The sequence below is a fragment of the Ovis aries genome, chromosome 5 (genome assembly GCF_016772045.2).
Source record: "Ovis aries strain OAR_USU_Benz2616 breed Rambouillet chromosome 5, ARS-UI_Ramb_v3.0, whole genome shotgun sequence".
In the NCBI taxonomy this organism is placed as follows: domain Eukaryota; kingdom Metazoa; phylum Chordata; class Mammalia; order Artiodactyla; family Bovidae; genus Ovis; species Ovis aries.
In genome coordinates this window covers 46,467,300-46,491,306 of record NC_056058.1, presented here as the reverse complement: position 1 = coordinate 46,491,306, position 24,007 = coordinate 46,467,300, and the positions used below count along the sequence as shown (strand labels likewise).

The window sequence follows — 24,007 nt, the reverse complement described above, 5'->3', positions numbered from 1 at the left end:
GGCATGCTGCTTCTGCTGCGTCACCCGTCTCACCTCACCATACCCTGCCTTCTCTTCTCCAGTGCACTTGCTGAGTAGCTGCTGCCTGCAGTTTGGCCAAAGATGGGTGATGATTGCCATTATTAAATGTCGGCGCTGGGAAGGAGTCCCCAGGCACTGGGTGCCGGATGTGGAGTTGGTGAGATACGGGGAGGTGGCAGGCCTGGCTGGAGTGCCCTCCTGTTCACCATGTTGCTTCCTGACAGAGGGCTGCTCATCCCAGACTGATGAAAATGCGTCCTGTTTGTCAAGACTGCACATTCATTCTTTTCTGAAGAGAAATGTGGTTTTAATTTTGGAGATCAGACAGGATGACTTGTGTTCATATGGCTGATAAATCATTTCAAAGAAAATTAGTTTGGCATGCTTGACATTTGTATGGATGGCTGATGGATTAAAGGAATGGATCCAGATCACGTCAGAAATATTTTACCATTACAAAAAATTGTGGTCTGCGGAAAACAGAATCCGATAAAGCTATAAAGCTGTCTGACCATCCTTCTGAGTTGTAGAAATGCAGCATTCAGGGACGGTGTCATCAGCATAAATATGCCACATGGTGGGCAGTTTGTAATAGAGAGATGGCCCCGTGATGAAAGTGAGGAGGCCTGGGTTCTGGCCCCAGCTTTGCCCACTCCCTACTGTTCACCACTGGACAGAAGGCATTGTGTTCTGCTGGAACTCAGCTTAGCTGGGGGTTACTCCCCTTGAATATCTGATGAACACTCTGCCCTCTCCCTGAGAAACAGATGCACATTCAAAAAGTGATTTCACACAATTCCAGGGCTTGGTGGACCTCTCCAAGCCCATTGTGGGCCTCAGGTGAACGACTCCCAGACCCAGCAAGCCCTCCAGTCCTCCCCTGCTCTTGAGACCATCTTGAAGCCTACGTGACTTGGGAACACTCTCCTCTAGTGGAGGAGACGGAAGCCTGGCCCTCAGAGCAGGCCGACTCGCTTCCCCTGTGCTCAACTTTCTGGTTCAATGCAGGGAATATTTATTGAGCACATTTTGTATGTGAGGCAGTGGGCTGGATGTGGGAGTCCCAGGGTGGATGGAATACATCCCCAGTCTCCTGAGGGAGTAGTTCTTGTGGTCATGAACTTTGTGGGGAGTGAAGGCCATGAGGGTGCCGCACCGACTCTGGGGAGGGAGTCAGGATTTGAGCTCCAGTTCTGGACTTGTGAAGAGTTTGAATTCTGTCCTTCATGAGTGTAGACAGTCTACTGGGCATTGGTTTCTTCTTAAGTACAATAAGGTCAATAATTCTAGAACCTTGTGTATCCTAGCATTACTATCAGACTCCAATATGCTCATGTAACAATTTAAATAAAGTCCATTGTTAACTGCTCTGGGACTGTACTGTTTAAACTGGTTAAATTATAAAGCTTTTGTTATTAAAGGTCTTGCTATTTACCCATGGAAAAAGACTTTTGCCAATAGAAAAGCAAATTAAAAATGTAAGACTGAAAAGGAGAGGGTGGGATGAATTGAGAGAATAGCCTTGTCGTATATACACCACCATGTGTACAATAGATAGCTAGTGGGAAACTGCTGCATAACACAGGGAGCTCAGCTTGTTGCTCTTCGATGACCTAGATGGGTGAGATGGGGGGGCGGGGTAGTAGGTGTTAGAGGGAAGCTCAAGAGGGAAGGTGAGAAGGTGCTTAGTCGTTCAGTCATGTCTGACTCTTTGTGACCCTTTGGACTGCAGCCCATCAGGCTCTTCTGTCCATGGGATTTCACAGACAAGAATACTGGACTGTGTTGCCATTTCCTCCTCCAGGGGATCTTCCCAACCCAAGAAGATGTGTCTTCTGCATTGCTAGTGGATTCTTTACTTGCTGAGCCATTGGGGAAGCCCCAAGAGGGAGGGATAAATGCATACTTATAGCTGATTCACATGGTTGTATAGCAGAAACCCACACAACATTGTAAAGAAATTATACTCCAGTAAAAGTTTTCCAAAATGAAAAAAAAGTAAGACTGGATGGCAACAGACACAGACTTGGGAGAGAGAAGGCATAACCTGGGGTTTGGCTGACCAAGGAGGCCTCTGCCCTGAATCTAGGGTCTTCACCTTGAAGGATTTCATTTGAACTCACAGTCCTTTATTATAGGAATCATCATGTAAATTGTGGAAGAAGAGAGAACACTGCTTACTAAAAACCAAAAAACAAAGCTGAAGCACATGCCACCTGGTGTGTTAACAGTTGGAGGTAACTACTTTTGATCATTTGGTATAAAACCTCTTTGAATGCATGCACATACATGGAAATTCACTCATTTGTTCATTGAATAGTATTTATTCAGAGGATACTAGTTTCGCTGGCCTGGAGTTAGGCACTTAAGTCTGTAATGGTAAACATAGTGAATGTGGTTCCTCCAGGACATAGTTGACTAGGCTGAGAGACAGTTAAGTAAGTAAATATTACAGCTGTGTCTCTTTCTGTGAACATAGGCACACACTCACTCTCTCAGCTGGAACTATGCCCTGTGTTACTGCTTTGCTGTCGGTCACTTTCCCTCTGTAAAGCATTGTGATCTTTTCTCCATGCTGGCTAACACATGGATCAGTTACCTGGTGCCTGTCAAACGACCACAGAGCGGCATCGCATCCATGAGCATTGATGTCTGGAGTTGGCCAGGCCAGGCTGGTTTTGGCCAGTCTTGCTCGCTGTGGGTCCGCTAGCTGTCAGCTGATCTAAGATGGTCTTGGCTGGTGCCACTCCACGTGTCTCGTCTCCCAGCAGCTGGATCAGGCACGTTCTCTTGGTCATGGCCAAGGCACAGGAGCGGAAACTGAAATGCTAGAGCACAGTGTCAAACCTCTGCTTGTGTCATGTCTGCTAACAAGCCACGTGGCTGGGTCCAGGGGCAGAGCGTGAGGGAGAACAGTGAAAGGTGGTGTGGTCAAGGGTGTGGAGACAGGGAGGAGAGGAGAACTGGGGTCTTCAGTGCAGTTGACGTGCTACAGTCTGTGTCCTTGTTACCCTTCCTAGCTGCTGCCCAGATTCTGTGTTGCAGACAGGTGGGATTTTACGCATGGGGTGCTTTCAGCAAAGGTGCAGAGGCGGCACTGGGGGTGTGGCTGGTTCTGCCCACCTACTGGGCCCAGAGGGTGGAGAACATCATGCTGGGAGGAGGAGGCTGAACTTCATCTTGTCAGTAACTGGAGATGATGTGATAAAAGTAGGATGTCAGAAGGTAAATCTGAAAATGGTATTTGACATGCGTTTAGGTGACTAGCAGCTGGACAAAGAGGGACGAGTCAGCATGTGTTGGGATAATGTCAGTCTGGGCCTGGAGGTGGAAGGAAATGGAAAGGGGAGGATGGACCAGGACAGCTGAGTTAATAATTGCAGCCTTCATTAGTTGAATTCTTACCATGGGCCACCACATCCTGGACACACGTTTTGTGTCATCTGTGATTCTTAGAACAATCCTATGAAATAAGTACTTATATTATCCTCCTTAACAGTCTGGGAAACAGGCGTAGCAATAAGGCAACTGGTCTACCTAAGGTTCCACAGCTCCTTAGTAGTGATGCCAGGCTGTGACCCTGTACAGGCTGTCTTCAGAGCCTGCATCCTTTGCTGTGATCCAGGAGTCACCTTGATAGCGGAGGGTCCTGCTGAAGGAGATTTTCTAAAACTCAATTTATGGAGGAAAGTTATGGGAATAATTGACTGCCCTAGTCATAGGACTAGTATTCTTGATAGAAGCAGGAAAACTTGATGAAAGGCATCTTGTATGTTGGAGTTGGGGTTTTTGAAGTTGCTGAGGTTGAGATGAAGTTGTATGTCTGTGGATGGTGAGTGGAAGAAGTGGGGAAGTGGTGGTCCTACGAGATCTGTCTGAGAACAGGGGAATGTGAAGGATGGTGGAGCCTGGAGGCCAGTTTGCAATGGGCAGTAGGAAGGGGAAACAGAGCCAGTGAAGGAGTGATCTGAAAGGTAGATGGAGAACATGGGTAGAATCGACTTGTTCCATCCAAACTTTTGGAGAAGAGTTTCAAGATGGAGGGTGGTCTGGGGTCTAGAGTGGGAAGGGCAATTAGGAGGCAGAAAACTGAGAAAAGAGTGGCAGAGTTTGGTGATGCAGAGGTCAGTGCGGGCATTGAGCAGAGGGCTGCCTGGATGGAATGACTGAAGACAGGACTTGCGTGTCCCTTTAGAGCCTGTGCTGAGGCATTGGGCAGCCAAGCCAGGCCCACTGTGGGTGGTGGTGCCAAGGGCTCCTGTACATCACAGAGTGGGGTGGGAGGAGTGTCAGAAGGAGATAGTTGGTGACGCCTGAGAAAGTGAAAAGTGAAGTCGTGCAGTTGTGTCCAACTCTTTGTGACCCCATGAACAGTAGCCCGCACCAGGCTCCTCTGTCCATGGGATTTTCTAGGCAAGAGTACTAGAGTAGGTTGCCATTTCCTTCTCCAGGGAATCTTCTTGACTCAGGGATCAAACCCAGGTCTCCTGCGTTGTAGACAGACACTTTACCGTCTGAGCCACCAGGGAAGATGCCTGAGAAGAGAGAGCTAATCAAGGGTGCAAACCCCAGAAGGGACACATGGCAGGTGGAGATCAGGGACAGGCAGAGGAGAGGGGATTAGCCATGGAGAGGAGGGAGGGATGGGTAGAAGCGACTTGGGAGGCCTGTGCCTGGGTTTGATGTTAGGAGGGGCTGGGAGGAAAGGTCACCACATTCAGAGCAGCAGCATCACTGTATCTTCACCTTGCTTCAACTTCCCTGCGGTTGTTGCCCACTTCCCTCAGTGCAACCAGTGGCTATTTTGAAAAGAAAACCACTGATGATACCCATGTCCTCAGAATGAAGCCTTCCCTCCTTGAAGTGGCCTGCATGTCAGGCGCCCTTCAGCAGCCCCTCAACCCCATTCAGCCGTACCCTCACCCAGGACTCCCACCCTTCCTGTCCCTTTGGCCTTGGGTGCTCGGCCCTACCACCCCCCACGCACCAGCTCCTTCCCTTCTAACTCCAGGCTTCTGTCCTGACAGCTGACCTCTGACTTCCCTCCTGCATTTCTGCTCTGGAAAGGGCCTTAATCTCTGCTGATCAAGCACTCAGCATCATGCCTGGCACACAGAGGGCCTCAGCACAGTGTTGCTGAAGGAAATCGGGATGGGCAATGTGAACACACCAGACAGGAAGCCCTCACTGCCTCTGGTGGCTAAGACATCTCTGGAGGGTGGGGTTTGTCTGATATTTGTGCTGCTCACAAGGAGAACTGCTGTGTAGTTTTCCAAGCCTGACCCACTGCCCTCTGCCCTGAGAGCCCCTTTTTCTCTTTTCTTTTTAAAAATGGAAACAGAACAGGCAGAGTAGACCTCGTAAGGACCTTTTTTTTCCTTTAGACAAATAGCTGGTATTCCTATTAAAATGGTAATTTTCTCTGTTTAAAAAGGCAGATGTGGTCAAATTAAGCTAATCTAATTTGCAATTTTTCATTAAAAATATATAAGAGTCAGGTTGGGAGGCTGTTTGGGTCCCAGGGGTCATTGCGTTAGCAGCCATGGGAACAAATGTCCTTTATCTGCTTATAGATACATGCAGCTTCCTGCAGGCATCATTTCCTCACGGTGACTTCCCTGTGACCTTGTTTCAGTCCACAGGGAGTTTCTGTCTGCCAGCTTGTCTTCTGTTTCGCCCTTTTTATTAAATAGAAAATCCCCAAGTACCCCTATGTTGCAGAGTCCCTTATACAGAGAAGAGGAGGAATGGTCTCCTCTAACTAATAGGAATTTGGGACAAAGACATGGGGTTTTATTCAAGAGCAAGGAAGAAGACAAAAGTCCTGAGTGAAGCCAGGAGGAGGTAGGGGTGCCCCAGACTCATATGCATGGGTCTAGATGGGCAGGACACTGGAGGGGGGTGTAAGGCAGAGGCTGTGGTGTCCCTGCTTGTTGAGTGGGCGTGTGACATTCTCACATCTCAGGATTTGTTGGTACCATGTATATAGCCTAAGGCTTCCCCCACAAAAAGCCATTAAGCATGCCTGAAACCTACACCCCCTATCTGAACCCTGATGAGAGCTCATGTGCAATTAGGACAGCCCAGCTAAACTGTGTGGAAGCCGTAATGTTGTGCTCAGCCAAGATGATGCAGTTTCTCTTCCACACTCCAGCCCTGAGGAGTTTGAGTGAAATGCATTCCTTAGCCTTCGTTCTGGCATCTCAGAGACCTGCCTCTGAGCCCCAGCCTTGCCTCATGCAGCTCTGTGGCTCCCAGTCTGTGAGGTGGAGATGCTGTCTTCATCACCAGTGTCTCTCACCACCAACACCAACTTTGGGATTTCTTGTCAAGTGTTGGGACCATGCATAGTAAGTCTTCAATACCAGGGCTCCCTTCTGCTTCCCTTCACTTGGCAGTGACCCCTTGACTCCTGATGAAGTTGTGGTCCAGCAATTCCTTGTCCAGTGAGAACTTAAAACAAGTCAAAGTAGTGTTAGAAAGCAGGAATGGAAATGTTCGGAGTCCACGAAGGCAGGCAATGAGTGGGTGACAGAGGAGAGGGCTATGAGCTTCTGAGGGCAGACTGGACCTGGGCAAAGTGTTCTTGGAAGTCTAGAAAGCTCTTGGCCTTTCTTGTAATCCTGTGTGACCCTAAAACACGTGAGAAATTGGAGGTGCTTCTATACTCTTTTAAAGAGGGCTGATAGACTTGGGGCTGCAAGTTTTATTTGGATTATCATTTGTAAACCTGTGATAAAAAACCACCTCCCAGGAAGTGTGTGACAGTGTGCTTCATCGGTACCTCTTCCATCCTCGTCTTTGGGATGACCCTGAGGTACTTCACTGTCATTGGCCTGTTTTCTTCCCTCCCTAAATTATGCCAGTTTGTGCAAAGCATGCTATATGATGGCAAGTGAGTGATCCGAGGCCAATCCTGTGCTCTGCAGCCTTTTCCTTGTCAGTGTCCCAGCTGTGAGCATCGGCAAGTCCTCCAGATAGATTTTATTTTCCTCTTAAATGTTTGTCTGAAATTAATTTTGACCATTTGGAAGAGGTTGTTGAGTAGTCAGAGGGCTTTGCAGAGCCGGATCCGCAGCCCTGGCAGAGGAGCTGAAAGCTACATATTCAGTGGGTGTGTGAGTCCCCCACCAGCATGGAAACTGGCTCCACTTCACTGTAGAGCTGAAAAGTTGGAGAAGCCCTCATGCCTCCGAGCAGATCTTGAGGTTGGAGCCTTAAATCTGTCACACTGTGTGGAAGTCAAGGGCAGGAGATGGCATGGGTTAGTGTCGGCCTGCAAACTCTGGGCACTTGGCTGCATATCAGGAAAAAAGAGTTTTGGAAACATACAATTTTGTGACCTTGGTTTTTCTCTGCAGTATCTTGTGAATTGAATGGCAACTCTCTCCATGCCCCTGGCCCCCAGAGATCACATCAGAGAACACACCAAGAACTTAGCCGGATACTTGAAAAGGATGTCCATGTTGAGTGGGTTTCTTTGTATTCTGTGGGTTTGTAGAATTTGTGTGCTTTCCATTAGCATCTATTAATAGCTCAGGGCTTTCACCCAGGAGATGAGGCTCTCATCCACTAGGGTGTGGGCCCCCTGAGGGCTGGGTCTGCTTTGCTTTTTGTTGCATCTCTACTGTCTAACTAAGGCCTGGCACATAGTAGGAACTACCTAAATACCTGTAGAATGTGTGTGTGGACAGACTCTTTTGATTTGTTGGTTGGGTTTTATATTACAAATGTTTCCTCTGTGCCATTGACAAATAGTTTAACTATTCCTATTTTTCTCCCTTTGGTTTTAAGTGTACTTAAATTTTGTTATTTTTAAAATTAAAAAAATTTAAGTAAAAGTTTTAATTATCATACGATTTGTAAATGTTACTTTCCATTTACCCATTACTGCAAATTATTAGTTGTATTCCCCGTGTTGTACACTACATTCTTGAGCTTATCTTATACCCAGTAGTTTGTAATTTTACTCCCCTACTCCCATATTGCCCCACCCCACTGGTAACCACTGTTTGTTCTATCTATGAGTCTGCTTTATTTAAAAAAACAATTCATTTCTTTTTGACTGTGCTGGGTCTTCGCTGTGCTGCACGTGGGCTTTCTCTCGTTGCAGAGGGCGAGGCCTACTCTCTAGCTGTGAGGCATGGTTTCTCACTGCTGTGGCTTCTCTTATTGTGGAGCCTGGGCTCTAGGTGCATGGGCTTCTGAGGCTGTGGCATGTGGGCTCAGTTGCCCCCTGGTATGTGTGATCTTCCCAGATCAGGGATCAAACCAGTGTCCCTTGCATTGCAAGGCAGATTCTTAACCACTGGACTACCAGGGAAGCTCCTGTCAGTCTGCTTATAAGTGTACTTTGAATTGATCCTGGATAGACCAGGTAGGACACGGTTCAATAGCATGATGTGGGAACGAGATACCTAGATTCTGTTCTCTACTTGTCTCCTTCTCTCTGTGTGGATGCTAAGTCTTACTTGTTAGTATATCCTCAAAAGCAAGGTCACAACCTACGGCCCAACACCTGGTTTTTATAAATAAAATTGATCTGGAACCCAGCCTTGCTCATTTATGTGTGCATTTTCTGTGGCAGCTCTCATGCCATGACAGAGTTAAGTCGTTGTGAAAGAATCCATATGGCCCAGAAAGCCTAACGTCTTTACTGTCTGCCCCTTCCCAGAAAGGTTGCTGATCGCTACTCATGAGCATCCAAGAGATGCTTGGCACATGGTAGGTACATACCTGCCAGAGCCTGTGTTCAGTGAATGCCTGAAGGACAGATGAAGGGAGTGGTTTATCCATCTGTGGGGGATGGGTGTGTGTTCATTCCTAGGGCTGTGGAGAAGGGGAGGTGGTGGGCCCAACGTTGGCCCTGCCTGTGAGGTCTGCACAAGAACATAGATTGTCTTAGTGTGATCTGCTGCCTTGATTGGACAATGAGGAGGAATGGCTGGTGGCATCCATTTATTTTGTGATCGAGTGTTTATTGAACTGGGGAAGACTGAGAGCAGGAGGAAATGGGAGAGGATGAGATGGTTAGATGGCATCACTGAGTCAATGGACATGAGTTTGAGCAAACTCTGGAAGATGGTAAAGGATAGGGAAGCCTGGCGTGCTGCAGTTTGAAAGTGAAGTAGCTCAGTCGTGTCTGACTCTTTGTGACCCCATGGACTGTAGCCTACCAGGTTCCTTACTCCATGGGATTCTCCAGGCAAGAATACTGGAGTGGGTTGCCATTTCCTTCTCCAGGGGATCTTCCCGACCCAGGGATCGAACCCTGGTCTCCTGCATTGCAGGTAGACGCTTTAACCTCTGAGCCACCAGGGAGGGTCACAAAGAGTCGGACATGACTTAGCGACTGAACAGCAGCAGCAGTTTATTGAACTGGACAGTTACTGAGCACCAGTGGTGCACTGTGACTCTAGTTACAGAGAACATACTATTTGCTGGTCACTCTGGGTTACATATGTGTTACCTGAAGTGCTCATCACATTCCTGCATAGCTGTAATATTCCTTTCCCTGAGATGGTAGTGGTTGATCCCAGACATGGATACACATGTCCAAGGACTTATCGTGAGAGGGTGGCAGGGCTGAGTTTCAAACACAGTGCTGTCTTACCTGAGAGCCCATAAGCTCCCCACTGAGACCATGTTCCCCGACACTTTTTTTTTTGTTTTAATTTTTTTTAGTTTTTTTTTTAGTTTTTTTATTTTTTTAATTTTAAAATCTTTAATTCTTACATGCGTTCCCAAACATGAACCCCCCTCCCACCTCCCTCCCCATAACATCTCTGTGGGTCATCCCCATGCACCAGCCCCAAGCATGCTGTATCCTGCGTCAGACAGACTGGCGATTCAATTCTTACATGATAGTATAGATGTTAGAATGCCATTCTCCCAAATCATCCCACCCTCTCCCTCTCCCTCTGAGTCCAAAAGTCCATTATACACATCTGTGTCTGTTTTCCTGTCTTGCATACAGGGTCGTCATTGCCATCTTTCTAAATTCCATATATATGTGTTAGTATACTGTATTGGTGTTTTTCTTTCTGGCTTACTTCACTCTGTATAATCAGCTCCAGTTTCATCCATCTCATCAGAACTGATTCAAATGAATTCTTTTTAATGGCTGAGTAATACTCCATTGTGTATATGTACCACAGCTTTCTTATCCATTCATCTGCTGATGGACATCTAGGTTGTTTCCATGTCCTGGCTATTATAAACAGTGCTGCAGTGAACATTGGGGTACATGTGTCTCTTTCAATTCTGGTTTCCTCGGTGTGTATGCCCAGGAGTGGGATTGCTGGGTCATACAGTAGTTCTATTTGCAATTTTTAAGGAATCTCCACACTGTTCTCCATAGTAGCTGTACTAGTTTGCATTCCCACCAACAGTGTAGGAGGGTTCCCTTTCTCCACACCCTCTCCAGCATTTATTGCTTGCAGATTTTTGGATCGCAGCCATTCTGACTGGTGTGAAGTGGTACCTCATTGTGGTTTTGATTTGCATTTCTCTAATAATGAGTGATGTTGAGCATCTTTTCATGTGTTTGTTAGCCATCCGTATGTCTTCTTTGGAGAAATGTCTATTTAGTTCTTTGGCCCATTTTTTGATTGGGTTGTTTATTTTTCTGGAATTGAGCTGCATAAGTTGCTTGTATATTTTTGAGATTAGTTGTTTGTCAGTTGCTTCATTTGCTATTATTTTCTCCCATTCAGAAGGCTGTCTTTTCACCTTGCTTATATTTTCCTTTGTTGTGCAGAAGCTTTTAATTTTAATTAGATCCCATTTGTTTATTTTTGCTTTCATTTCCAGAATTCTGGGAGGTGGATCATAGAGGATCCTGCTGTGATTTATGTCTGAGAGTGTTTTGCCTGTGTTCTCCTCTAGGAGTTTTATAGTTTCTGGTCTTACATTTAGATCTTTAATCCATTTTGAGTTTATTTTTGTGTGGGGTGTTAGAAAGTGATCTAGTTTCATTCTTTTACAAGTGATTGACCAGTTTTCCCAGCACCACTTGTTAAAGAGATTGTCTTTACTCCATTGTATATTCTTGCCTCCTTTGTCAAAGATAAGGTGTCCATATGTGTGTGGATTTATCTCTGGGCTTTCTATTTTGTTCCATTGATCTATATGTCTGTCTTTGTGCCAGTACCATGCTGTTTTGATGACTGTGGCTTTGTAGTAGAGCCTGAAGTCAGGCAAGTTGATTGCTCCAGTTCCATTCTTATTTCTCAAGATTGCTTTGGCAATTCGAGGTTTTTTGTATTTCCATACAAATCTTGAAATTATTTGTTCTAGTTCTGTGAAAAATATGGCTGGTAGCTTGATAGGGATTGCATTGAATTTGTAAATTGCTTTGGGCAGTATACTCATTTTCACTATATTGATTCTTCTCATCCTTGCGCAGGGGCCATGCTAATCTTCTCTGTATCGTTCCAATTTTAGTATATGTGCTGCCGAAGCGAGCACTCCCCGACACTTTTAAGACTGCTTGGGAAGTAGATTTCAACAAGCATGGTCCCTGCTCTAAAGGAGGTTGTTATCTAGACAGGATATCTGAAGTGTCTCAGGTTCTTTTTGGTCTGAGGTATCAGGAAGACTTGTTGCCTTTTCATACTCTTTGTGGGGTTCTCGTAGCAAGAATGGAGTAGTTTGCTGTTGGAAGGACTGATGCTGAAGCTCTGGTACTTTGGCCACCTGATGCGAAGAGCTGACTCATTGGAAAAGACCTTGATGCTGGGAAAGATTGAGGGCAGGAGGAGAAGAAGGAGACAGAGGATGAGATGGTTGGATGGCATCACCTACTCAATGGACATGAATTTGAGCAAACTCTGGGAGATAGGGAAGGACAGAAGAGCCTGGGGGCATGCTGCAGTCCATGGGGTCGCAAAGAGTTGCATGTGACTCAGCGACTGAACAATAGCAAAAAGTGGGAAGGCTTCCTGGAGAAGGAGATAAAAAAGATGAAGACTGTGACAATAGTAACCTGTAATGTTTATATTTTACCTTGTGCTCTCTCTCATGCAACACATGTTACAGATATTCTCTCTTAATCTGAGTAGCCCTGTATGATAGGCACATACTATAGGGTTGAATTATTTCTCCCCCAGAAGATACACCTAAGTCCTAACCTCTAGTACCAGTGAACGTGACCTTATTTGGGGATAGGGTCTTTTCAGGTGTCATTAATTTAAGGATCTCCAGATCATCCTGGATTTAGTGTGGGTTCTAAATCCAGTGACTGATGTCCTTAGAAAAGAAAGAATGAGGGGATTTGATGCACAGAGATGCAGAGGGAAGAGCACATGGAGACAGACCAGCAGGTGGAGGAGGGAAGGCAGGGTTGTCCCCCAGGGCTTGTGGAGGGAGCATGGCCCTGTCACCACTTTGAGTTTGGTATTTCTGGCTTCCAAAAGAAAGGTGAAAAAGAGAAATTGAAGCCACCAACTCTGAGGATAGTCTGTGGTGGCAGCCCCAAGAAACAAATTAAGGCCCAGTTATCACCCTGCTGAGAAACACTGAGTAGCTGCCCAGAGCACACAGCTGGTGCTGCTGGAGCTGGGACTCAAACCCAGGTCAGCCTGCTTTAGCTGCTGGCTGGGGCTTCAGCCTGATGAGCAGACTGCGGTTGCAGGCAGAGCCCCACTGGTCAGCTCTGCCATCCTCTCCGAGTGAGCATCTGCAGTCATTTCTGAGACACCTCTGAGATGCTCCCGGTCCAGAAGAGAAGGCACCTCTCTGCCCCCCATGTCCCCATGGAGCTCGCCAGGCCATATGTTCCTGCTGTGCTCATAGCCTCGGCCATGGCCCTTGTGGCTGGAACAGGGCCCACGTGGCTTGTGCCAGCTGGGGACAGAGGGCAGCCTAGGAAAATATGGCCTCCGTCCTGATTGGCTCTCTGAGGCGCAGGACACAGAGATGCAGGAGAGGAGGCCTCTGTGCTTGATCTGGGAGTGGGGAGGATAGTGTATGCCTTCTGTGGCCCTTGAAAGAGCAGTGACCTTGTTCTGGTGAGGAGGAGGGACCTGGTGCTGCTGCTCCCAAGTGGTCCTTGGGAGGAAGGAAGTTAGACTAGACCCCAAGGCCTGAAAGACTGAAGGCATTTCCAGAGAAGGAGCCAGTGGCTGTTCATGTCCCCAGCCCTGCGAAGGTACCTTCTGTCGCAGAGAGAGGGCAGAGTGATGCCTGAGGTCTAGACTCAGAGGCATCAGGTGCACCCAGTCTTGTCATTTCCATCATGGTCGGCGCTGACCTGGCTTTAGGCTGCTCCCATCTGCCCTGAGCCTGTGCGTTGCCTTCTTAAAAAAAAAAAAGATTTTTTTTTTTTTTTTGGCTGCACGGCATATAGGATCTTAGTTCCCTGACCGGGGATTGAACCTCCTCCCCCCTGCAGTAGAAACGTGGAATCCTAACCACTGCACCACCAGGGAAGCCCTTGGGCCGCCCTCTGGCGTCCTGGCCTGTGTTCTCTCCCTGGTCGGAGGGAAGAAGTCAAGTTGCCCTGACTGGCTGGCCAGCCAGCCTTCCTTGTGAAGGTGGCTTGCATCCCTGGGTGTGAAGAGCAGAGTGAGGGAGATGCCAAAAGCTCCTCCAGACTCCCCTCCCATCCCCTCTTGGGGAAGAAGAGTAGGTAAAACTCAGCTGCTGATGTTGACAGAATTCATCAGTTCATCAGGTCAGCTGTGGAAGCTGAGGGCTGGGAGGGTGGGAGAAAGACAGCTGGGGCTGCCGTTTGGTGGAGCCCTCCATGGGCCAGGGAGTGTGCTGAGAGTTTTAAAAATGTCTGCATGTTTCTATAACTTGAGCTTCATAGCAGCTCCTTGAGAAGCTCTCATATCCCCATTTAACAGATGGGGAAGGAGGCTTGCAGCTTAAGTGGCTGACTCAGGGACTCACAGTAAGAGGCAGTGCTGTGGCTGAGCCCAGCACCTTTCTGACTCCACGGCCATGCTCCCCAATGTTGCGAGTTGCTGTCATGGAGGGGTAGGCCCAGGGTGGTCCGTGTGGAAACTGGAGTAGGGATAGAAAGACAAGGGGACCATCTTTACTTGTTTCACAATGTTAACCAGTCCTGGCCTAGCAGTTAATCAAACTTCTGAGACCTAGTCATGTTATATGCTTCCATTTTAAGGTGACTCTATTGGGCTTCCCAGGTGGCACTAGCAGTAAAGAACCTGCCTTCCAATGCAGGAAATGTAAGAGACATGGGTTTGATCCCTGGATTGGGAAGAACCTCTGCAGGAGGGCATGGCAACGTACTCCAGTACTCTTGCTTGGAGAATCCCGTGGACAGAGGAGCCTGGCGGGCTATCATCCCTGGGTAACAGAGTCAGACACAACAGAAGCGACTTCACAGGCATGCATGGATGTATCAGGTTGGCCAAAAAAACCGTTTTGGGTTTTCTTGTAAGATGGTCTTGAAAACCATGAACGAACGTTTTGGCTCACCCAATATAATAAGCTGCTTTCTACCCCTGGCCAATGCTACCTACTCCCTCCTGCTGGCATCTGTCTCCCTGAGCCTCAGCCTCTTCCAGAAGCTCACACCCACATATTAGATATACACACAGACCATTTCATTACCCAATTAGGCATACGCACCCAGAAGGCTTCACCAGTGGGGTAATTGCGTTAATGGGTCTTGTGTTGAGTATGTCCATTCCTGACTTTGGATGTGGTCTAGTGCGTCATACTGCCTCTCTGTGCATTTTCCCCACCCTCAGTGCCCTGCTCTCTCAGTCCTCACCTCTCTGCTCTTAGTGAGTCTGGCTGGTGGGTGGTTGCTCTCTTACGTGGCATATGGAGCGTGATTCACGCACACGACGCTGGTTCTGCTGAGCTGTCCGTCTGGTGAGTTTATTTGGTGTGGGTCTTAGGGAGTTGTTATATGAATATCTTAGAGGGAAAAGAGGGGAATGATGAATGCTGGGAGCGCTCTTCCTTGACATTCTAATTCTTACTCACTAAGTGTTCAACCGGCAGTATTTAGTCTGATGGTGCAGTCTGTGCTGGGGAATTGGTTTTAGTGCTCTCACCACTGGGGCTCGTGAATTGATCCAGCATGAAGGTCTGAATTACCTGAGAGATGAGTTTATTTGGACTCTGGGAAGAGAAGAAAGTTTTCAGCCCCACTCATCCCACAGCCTTTGACGGTCAGGTCCCGGCCGCCGACTTGTGCGATGGTACCACCAGATGTGTCTTGGCTTATTGAAAGAAAATTACACATTCCAATCAGATGCTGACTTGATGCATGATTTATAGCTATTAAGCCATAGCAGTGAGTAAAGAGTTTAAAATTGTGGGCTTGTCTTATGTTATTTTTAAGTAGCACTGGTACCCTCCAGTGGGCAAGGCGTGCTGCTCAGTAGCATTGGCAGCTTCCTTGGGAAGCAACCAAAGTCTTAAGGGACCTTGTCACTTGAGCAATGTCTTTCTGAACATGAAACCCTCCTTTTTGGTTAAAGCCACAGGATGGCACAAAAATAGGTTCATATATTACCCATATTTTTTCCCATATTTTTTCCCCCTTTGCATAAAGATAAATCTGTGTATGTTTGATCTCTCTTGTGTTTGAGGGAGATTAAAATAGATTCATTATGATGAAGCTCCTTTTAAATGGTTAGCCTGCCTTTGTTGTGATGAAAAAGCGGAATGATCTTCCCTGCCAGTGGCTTCAAAACAGTATCCTGACATGGTAAGTCTCGGGGTGGGGGAGGGCTGACAGGTGCTTCCTGCTCACTGACCACCAGACACTGCCTTGCATAGTAGCACCCCCAGCCTTCAGGATTAGACTGTGCGGAGAAGGGGTGCTGGGTTCTTTCAGGCTGCTAGGAGCAGAGGCTTGCTCAGGGCAGGAGAGCGGGGTGTACTGCATGGCTCGTGGGGGAGGGGAGAGGCTCAGGGAACAGTCTTAGTTGTGTGAAGGCAACCCCGAGGCTCAGGATGCACTGCACCCTCTGTGGGAGCATCAGTGTCCGAGGCCGCCTTTCTGCCTCTCAGCCACTTCTGTCCTCAGTCACCCGGTTGGAGAGGGCCTGCACTCCAGCTCCCCAGGAGAACTGAGTTGCTTCTCCAGCACATGGTGGCTAGCTGGTCTGTGGAGGAGAGGCTTTGCCTTGGGCAATGGACCCTGATCTGGCCCAGGAGGAGGACTCCGTGGTCACAGACACATTGACCCGTGCACCTGATCCTGGAGCCTGTCTGGCCACTTTACTCAGGAAGGGGGCTGTCTGCATGGGCAGCATCTTAGTCTCCTCTCCGGCTCACTGGGGAGTCTGGCCTCATTTGCATGAAAGGCCTTTGGGTTCATTCCTGTTTCCAGCTCAGAAACTGAAGCCATCCACGCCCGAGACAAATTGCTGCTGTTCCTCTCATCCTTCAAAACTGGCCTGGATCATCAGCCGGCCAGCCTACATCTTATGGAGCTAGGGTGGCTGTGACTGTCCTGTATCCCCAGTGCCACTTTGTTCTCCCCTCCTCCTTAGCTGTTTTCTCTCCCCTCCTCCAGCCCCACAGCACAAGCATCTGCCTTGGTCTACCCCAGACTGCGTGTCCATCAGGCAGTGATTCCCATGCAAAATGAAGCTAAGAAAACAGAAGGGAGGAGGTGATTGTCTTGTGCACATCTTCCAGCTCTGTCTCCTGAATCTCGTTTATTTAATCTTGCCTGATTTCTTCCAGACTCCCGCTAATTTCTCTTTGGGACGAGGACTTCCTTTCAGGACTGATCTGGTTAATTTGTGGACTTTGGAATCTGTCCAGCGTTGGGAATGTCAAGGGGTTTCTTCTGGGCCTATTAGAAGAAGATCCTGAATCCTGCTGCAGCTGGTGGTCATGTGGAAGCACAAGCAGTAGCCCCGGCCCCACGATTGATCTGTCAGCTTAGTTAATTGCTGATGTCTTGCCTTGTTCCAAAACTTAATTTACTATTCCACGAGTAATACATGTTCCTTGTAGAAAATTAAAAAAAAAAAAAGTAACAGGAACAAATTGTTCCTTGATACTTGGAGAGCAAGACATCACACATTAAAAAATTTTCCCTAAAGTTAAATCAACTTTAAGCACAACCTGCTGAGATAGAGGAGAGACCTGGTATTAGGCATTACTCAAGGCTCCTTCCCTTGAGAGAGGCTTGGGAGACTGAGGGCCTGGTCCACACAGGTGCCTCTAGGACCCTGGGACCCAGGGGAGTCAAGCTTCCCCACCCCAACCTGGGAGACCTCTGCTTGCTCATCTCTGTCCAATGCAGCCCCCTTTATGAGACTGTTCCCTGACTCAGTGCTTGAGCCCAGACCAGCATCACTTGCCATCCAGAGATCCTCATGCAGATGATGTTCCTCACTGGGCCAAGAAATTGAAAACAGAAATTGGAGGAGAGCTTTCAGTTCCTCCCTGCCTCATTCTGCAAGCCACACATAATCACATCTACTCTTCTGTGGAGCACAGAGAACCCAGGTCTTTAGAAGTTCAAGCTGGACTCTTCTTCATGGGTTAGGGAAGTGAGGCGCCTTATTGGTGAGAATATTGCAACAAAAACAAAGGCATGGACAAAAAGACACTGATACAGTTCTTGATAATGAGCCCTTTTAGGAGGGAGCATGGGTGTGTGCCAAGTAGATTCTGTGCCACCCTGCAGACGGTAGCCCACCAGGCTCCTCTGTCCATGAATTCTCCAGGCAAGAATACTGGAGTGGGTTGTCATTGCCTATTCCGGGGGATCTTTCTGACCCAGGAATCAAACCCGTGTCTCTAAGTGTCTCCTGCATTGGCAGGCGGGTTCTTTACCACTAGCGCCACCTGGGAAGTCCACCCCTTTTATGAACAAGTACACACACAGGGGAAGCCTCGAGTCGCCCTTGAATCTGTTCCCTGGGATTCACATTTTGTTCGTATTTCAATGTTCCCTGGGGTTAACATTTTGTCATGGACCCAGTATTTTTTCAAGGCGCATACAGAGGGGTGCACCAAAAAGGGTGAGGATGGCGATACAATGTACAGCGGCCTCTAAAAAAACAATAACAGATAGGAAAGGAAAACAAGGGCATGAAAACAACAGGAATCTGGGGCTTATTTTCCGTGAGGCTTGTTTGCTTCCCCCAGCACCAGAAGGGGTTTTATGTGGGGGAAAAAAAAAAAGACTTCCCTTTCCCCAGAGAGTTTGGAAGGGAAACCTGTATGCATGGTGGGTCAAATTTCCTTTTGAAAAGTTCCTTCCTCCCCCAATCCCACAGGCGTCTGCTGACTGAGGACCTTGTAATTGCTGAACCACGGTTCAAATCAGAGTGTGATTGTGATCAAACCTAGCGACTCTCATTACTCCTTAACCTCTTACGTCAAAACCGCTCACAGTGACGGTAGCAAAGGCCAGCACGCTGGCCCGTGATTCTTGGCAGGCCTGCTTCGAGTTGAATAAGGGGCAGGAGCTGGAAAGAACAAGAGGGGAGGGACTCTGCTAGGGGAGGCTGCCTGGCTCTGGCCTGGGGGGAGGGGCAAAGCTGTGTCCGTGCTGCCCTCCCTGGGACCAGAAGTCCCCAGGACCCTGGCTTGCTTTCAGGGGGCTATGGCTGGGTGGGGTCCCCAGCTTTTATGCTAAGTCCAGCTTGTTCCCAGCTCTGGGAATAGTCAGAGGCAAGTGTGCCCCGAGTGGCCTGCTGGGTGTGAGAGCCTGGTGGCTGCTGACTTCCTTTTGCCACAGATGCCCAGGTCGCCTCACATACTCAGCTGCTGAGATGGCCAGCGACAGTTTTACTGCAGTCAGCGCTTTTAAGATTGCTTTTGAGTCTCTTGCTGTGCCTTCTGAAAGGGCCTGATGCTCTTGGGTGCAGCGAAAGGGAATATTCTTCCAAGCCCCTTTGAAGTAGTGGGCACGGGCTTTGTTCTCTGCAGACGAGTCTTTCCAGAATCAAACTGGATCTCCCCAGCGGGGCGGGCGGGGAGGTTGCTGGAGGTCAAATATAACCTGTGCAAACCTGGAGCATGAGGCTCCCCCTGGCTAATTCCGCTGCTGAGTGTTTGATTGCTGTGGCTGATGTTTTGTTTGGGTTTTTTTTTTTTTTTTAATCTATTTTTATCTTAACGACCCAGATAGGCAATGGCCTTCTTTCTTAAAGAAGTCTGGGTTCGTTCTTACCAAAATGCAAGATTCTGGATTAAATAACTTACTGTGATTTTCATTTTATATTTTATTGAGGTATAAGGCAGAAAAGTGCACACATCTTAAGTATACAGCTAAATAAATGTTTCTCTCTAATATTCCTCTACAGTCTTGTCTAGATTAAGATATAAGAACATTTGCAACACCTGAAAAGGTTCATGCTCTTCCCATGCTCCCTTACCAAGGGCAACCATCATAATGACCTTTACTGCCATCGGTTAATTTTGGACTTGATACAGGATGAGTTCATCCAGTATGCATTCTTCTGTATCTGTCTTTTACTCATCATGTCTGGGAGATTACCTTGTCTCCAGAAGTAGTTCTTTTTCACTGCTGTGTAATATTCCATTACTTGACTTTATTATCACAATCTAGTATTTCTACCGTTGATGGGCATTTGGCTTCTTCACATTTTTTAAATCCTTATTTATTTTTTTCTTTTTTGGGGGGCCATGCCACACAGCATTTGGAATCTTAGTTCCCCAACCAGAGATCAAACCCATGCTCTCTGCAGTGGAAGCATGGAATCTTAACTACTGGGCCACCAGGGAATGTCCTGTGACATTTTTAAAAGCTGAGCATATAGGCTATCCTTTGATGCTGGTCATCATTTATTCGAATGATTAAAAAAAAATTAGCAGTGGAGCTTTCTTTTCCCCAAGTGCAATTCCACATGGAATTTGTACTGAGGAGCTAGACTGAGTGTGGCTGCTTCAACTGGTTGGTGGCTTTGGCTCCACCTCTTTGCCTTCTCTGTCCCCTGGGGTGACTGTGGGTGGGGAGGCTTAGCTGGTTGTTTCAGGACCTGGCCTCTGGAGTTGGACCACCTGCCTGGTTTCCCTTGTTGTGCATCCTTGGACAAATCACTTAATCTCAGTTTCTTTATGTACAAGATGGAGGTTGAAGAAAGTAGTGCCATCATACAGTTATTGAAAACATTAAGACAACAAATGCAAAGCAGCGTTGACACTTAGCCAGTGCTTAGCAAGTGGCACGCTAAGTGCTGCTGCCATCCTTGCAGGCACCCGCATTTCCATCTTGCGGGGTCCTAGTGCTCCCTGGGGCACCATCACAAAGCTATGAATTCATGCCACTGGCAGGATTGCAGCTCTTCTCATCCCTCCAGCCCCGTGGAGACGCATACACCACAGTGCCTTGGAGTGGCTCTGAGGTTCTCCTCCCTGCTGGTGTGTGAGTGCCAGTGAGGCAGGCACGTGGCTCCCTGTGGAGCCTGGCAGAAAGCTGGCCCTCCACCGGGCAGTGGAAATGTACCCCCCAAAGCCCTACCCAGGCTCATGTTTTGCTGTGGACCTGGGCTTTGTGGGACTGTTGTGTTTGCTAAATGAAGCCTGTCTGTCTGGGTCTCTATCCTTGTGGCGAGATGTCCTTGTGGCCTGAATCCAGAAAGATGTTAGGATGGGGAGAATGGAGCCCCGCCTGTCAGGCTTTTATCCCACTTTGGCTTCCAGCCAAATGGGATTTTTGGAGCCAGGCCCAGATGTAGCTGAAAGGATTAGATGTAACTGTTATTACTGTTCATAATAGCAGTATCTTACATTTATTTAGTGTGTGCTATCTGCATTAGACGTGCTTCACAAAGGCCCTGTGAGGTAGGCGCCACTGTTACATTTGTTGATACATGTTGATCTGCCCACTGGGTACCTCTTTCTCCAACTAGGATTAAGTCCTACGGGGGAGGGATTTTTTTTTCCTTTTCTTCACCGTTATATCCTCCTGAAACTAAGATAGTAAAGAATCAGTAAATATTTGTTAAATGAATGAATAATTCTCTCTTTTAAAGAAGAAGACATGGGAGCTCAGAGAACTTAGGTAACTCAGCCAAGGTCACACTGTGAGAGCCGAGTATGGGTGATGCTGGGCTTCTGCTGACGACTGTGGCCTGTGCAGGGGGTGGCGGCCCCACTCAGAGGACAGAGGTCCAGGTTTGGGGACCTGAGCTCAGGGTTGGAAGATCTCCCTGGTAATGAATCCAGTGTGTGTCATTGAGGAGGTGTCCTCTGCTACCCAGCTGGGGTCATTCAGGACTCTCACCTGTGGAGGGGTTGAGGTCTTGGGCGCCCCCATGTGGCCTGACAGAGCAGAAGCTCCGTGGTGGGCCTCAGGCTTGGCCCTTTACATGCTGCAGATGCTGGGGAGGCATTTCTGTCCTGAATCAGTCTAGAGGAAGGCTGATGGGGGCTAGGGGGGCAGGGCAGGAAGTGAAACCCACCCTTGTCTGACAGGGACAGCAGTTCAGTTTTGTACTTGTGTGTGCATGCTAAGTTGATTCAGTCATGCCCGACTCTTTGCAACCCTATGGACTATAACCCACCAGGCTCCTCTGTCCTTGGGGATTCTTCAGGCAGAAATACTGGAGTGGGTTGCCATTTCCTTCTGCAGGGGATTTTCATGACCCAGGGATCGAACCCGGGTCTCCTGCGTTGGCAGGTGGGTTCTTTACCACTAACGCCACTTGGGAAGCCCAGTTTTGTGCTTAGCTCAAAGCAAAGCAGTTCACACTTGGGAGTTTTCACCCTCTTTCTCTTTAAGCTCTGGGTATCCCAGTAGCCATCTCTGGACTGGAAGCTCTGCTGAGCATGCCAACCTCAGGGAGGCCTTTCAAGTCATCTCGGTTCTTCTTCTTCTTCTTCTTTTTTTTTTTTAATATTTATTCATTTACTTGGCTGTGCCGGACCTTAGTTGTGGCACCTGGAGCCCTTGACCCTCTTTGCTGCCTCTGAGTTCTTCAGTTGTGCAAGCAGGATCTAGTTCCCCGACCAGTTCCTCCTGCATATTGAGAGTGCAGAGTCTGAGCCCTTGGACCACTCAGGACATCCCCATCTTGGCTCCTGAACACAGTTTAACTCATAGCACAGTTGGCAGCAGGCGATGCCCATGATGCCCTCATACCACACATTGCAGCTGCCCGGAGTTTCTGAGTGATTTCCATGTTTGTGAGGAGACGACTCAAGGCTAGATGCTGGCTGGTAAAGGGCTGCTTCCCTTTGGGCCTCTTCACCAGCTGCTCGTTGCTCCTGCTCTGTGTCCAGTGAAACATGTGCTCACCTATTTGTGGTTCGGTGCGTATCACTACTCTGCTGACTCCGTAGTTTTCTGTGCTGAGCATTGTCGTTTCCTGGTATTTTACTTTGGGATCCTTACCCACTCTAGTCTCTTACATACGCTCTCTTCCCTTTCTGAGAATTCCTGACACAGACTTGGACTTTTTTTGGGACGGTTGTGAAACTGACGTCAGTTGGGTGCTGCTTAAAAATGTGTGTTTCCCCTTCTTAGCTGTTTCTCACCCTGGGGTCATTTTTAGCAGGTTTTAAAGATGGTGCCTTGTCAGAATCTTTTCTTTAAAAAGGTGAAAAAATGAAATCGTGGGTGTCTTTGTGGGTTTTTCCCCTTCGCACGCAGGAAGGGATTTATATCCAGTCCTTGGAATGAAGGATGAAGACCATATTTCTTGGCACATGTAGTGGGCTGCAGAATGTGGAATTTAATGGATTTAGCAAGCAGGAGGCAGGAGAGCATCGGAATTAAGAGCTTGGCTCTGGATGCCCTGCTTGAGCCCAGGTGGGGCCCGGGCCAAGCTCCTTCATGTCGTTTCCTCATTCTCTAGACCTGCGTGGTCCACCAGAGTGACCATAAGCCAAGTGTGTCTACTGATTGAATTGAGATGCACTGTGAGTGTAGAATATGCAGCAGATTTCAAAGTCTGAAATAAAAAAAACCCAAAAACCTGATGATTTATTTTTTAAAATACTGATGACATGTTGAAATAATATTTTCTATATGTTAGGTTAAATAAAATATTTGCTAAACTTAATTACACCAATTTCTTTTTACTTTTTAATGTGGCTGCTAGAAAATTTGTGTTACTCCATGGCCTATGTGTGTGTTCACATTATATATCTATTGGGCAGAGCTGACCTAGACTGGTAGAGCCCTTCTTCATGAGTTCTTGTGAAGATTAACTGGGCAAATAGATGAAAGAGCTTAGTTTGGTGCGTGGCCTGTAGCAAGCATTCAGGGAAACTTCAAGGCTGTCACAGTCACCGTGGCCATCATCTTGTCATCAAGGGTGGGGATCTAAGCTAAAATTTGGAGATGTCTGAAGTATTGTTCTAGGTGAACTCTCCTTCCTCCAAAGAGGTTGTATATAATTTAGGGTTTCTCTAGTGATGTAGAGATTTCTGCTCCCCTTGGCTTCCCATTTTTGTGTGTGTGTGTGTGTGTGTGTGTGTGTGTGTGTGTGTGTATGTGTTTTTCTGGCTATATGGCTTGGCATGTGGGATCTTAGTTCCCTGACAAGGAATCAAACCTGCACCACCTTCATTGGAAACTTGGAGTCTTAACCACTGGACCACCAGGAAAGTCCCTCCATTTGTGTTTTTAATGGAAGATTATTTGTGTAATTCATAGTGAACCTGTTACCTAAGGGAATGTCCTCTTGACTCATTGAAAAAGACCCTGATACTGGGAAAGATTGAGGGCAGGAGGAGAAGGGGGTGGCAGATGATGAGATGCTTGGATGGCACCATCGACTCAATGGACATGATTTTGAGTAAACTCAGGGAGACAGTGACAGATAGGGAAGCTTGGTGTGCTGCAGTCCACGGGGTCACAAAGAGTCAGACATGACTGAGTGACTGAACAACAACTCACTCAAAGTGCATTGTCAAATGCCCCATCCCCGACCCCTGTCTCCCCGCCAAGGCTTCCTTATTTACCCAGCTACTTTGACTGTTGCAAGGAGTGACAAACGTATTTTTACTGAAACCAGTGATAAGAGCTACCCTTTACGAAGTGCTCACCACATGCCCAGCC

At 47.7% G+C, this 24,007-nt stretch overlaps 1 protein-coding gene and 1 non-coding gene across 3 annotated transcripts in view; one reads left to right on the top strand and one right to left on the bottom strand.

Moving 5' to 3' along the window:
• Positions 1-24,007, top strand: part of SPOCK1 (SPARC (osteonectin), cwcv and kazal like domains proteoglycan 1) — a 593,060-nt gene that overhangs the window by 102,269 nt on the left and 466,784 nt on the right. The window lies entirely within an intron of this gene.
• Positions 11,383-11,490, bottom strand: LOC114115039 (U6 spliceosomal RNA). Its single transcript, XR_003589543.2, has one exon. It is a non-coding gene; the product is annotated as a U6 spliceosomal RNA (small nuclear RNA).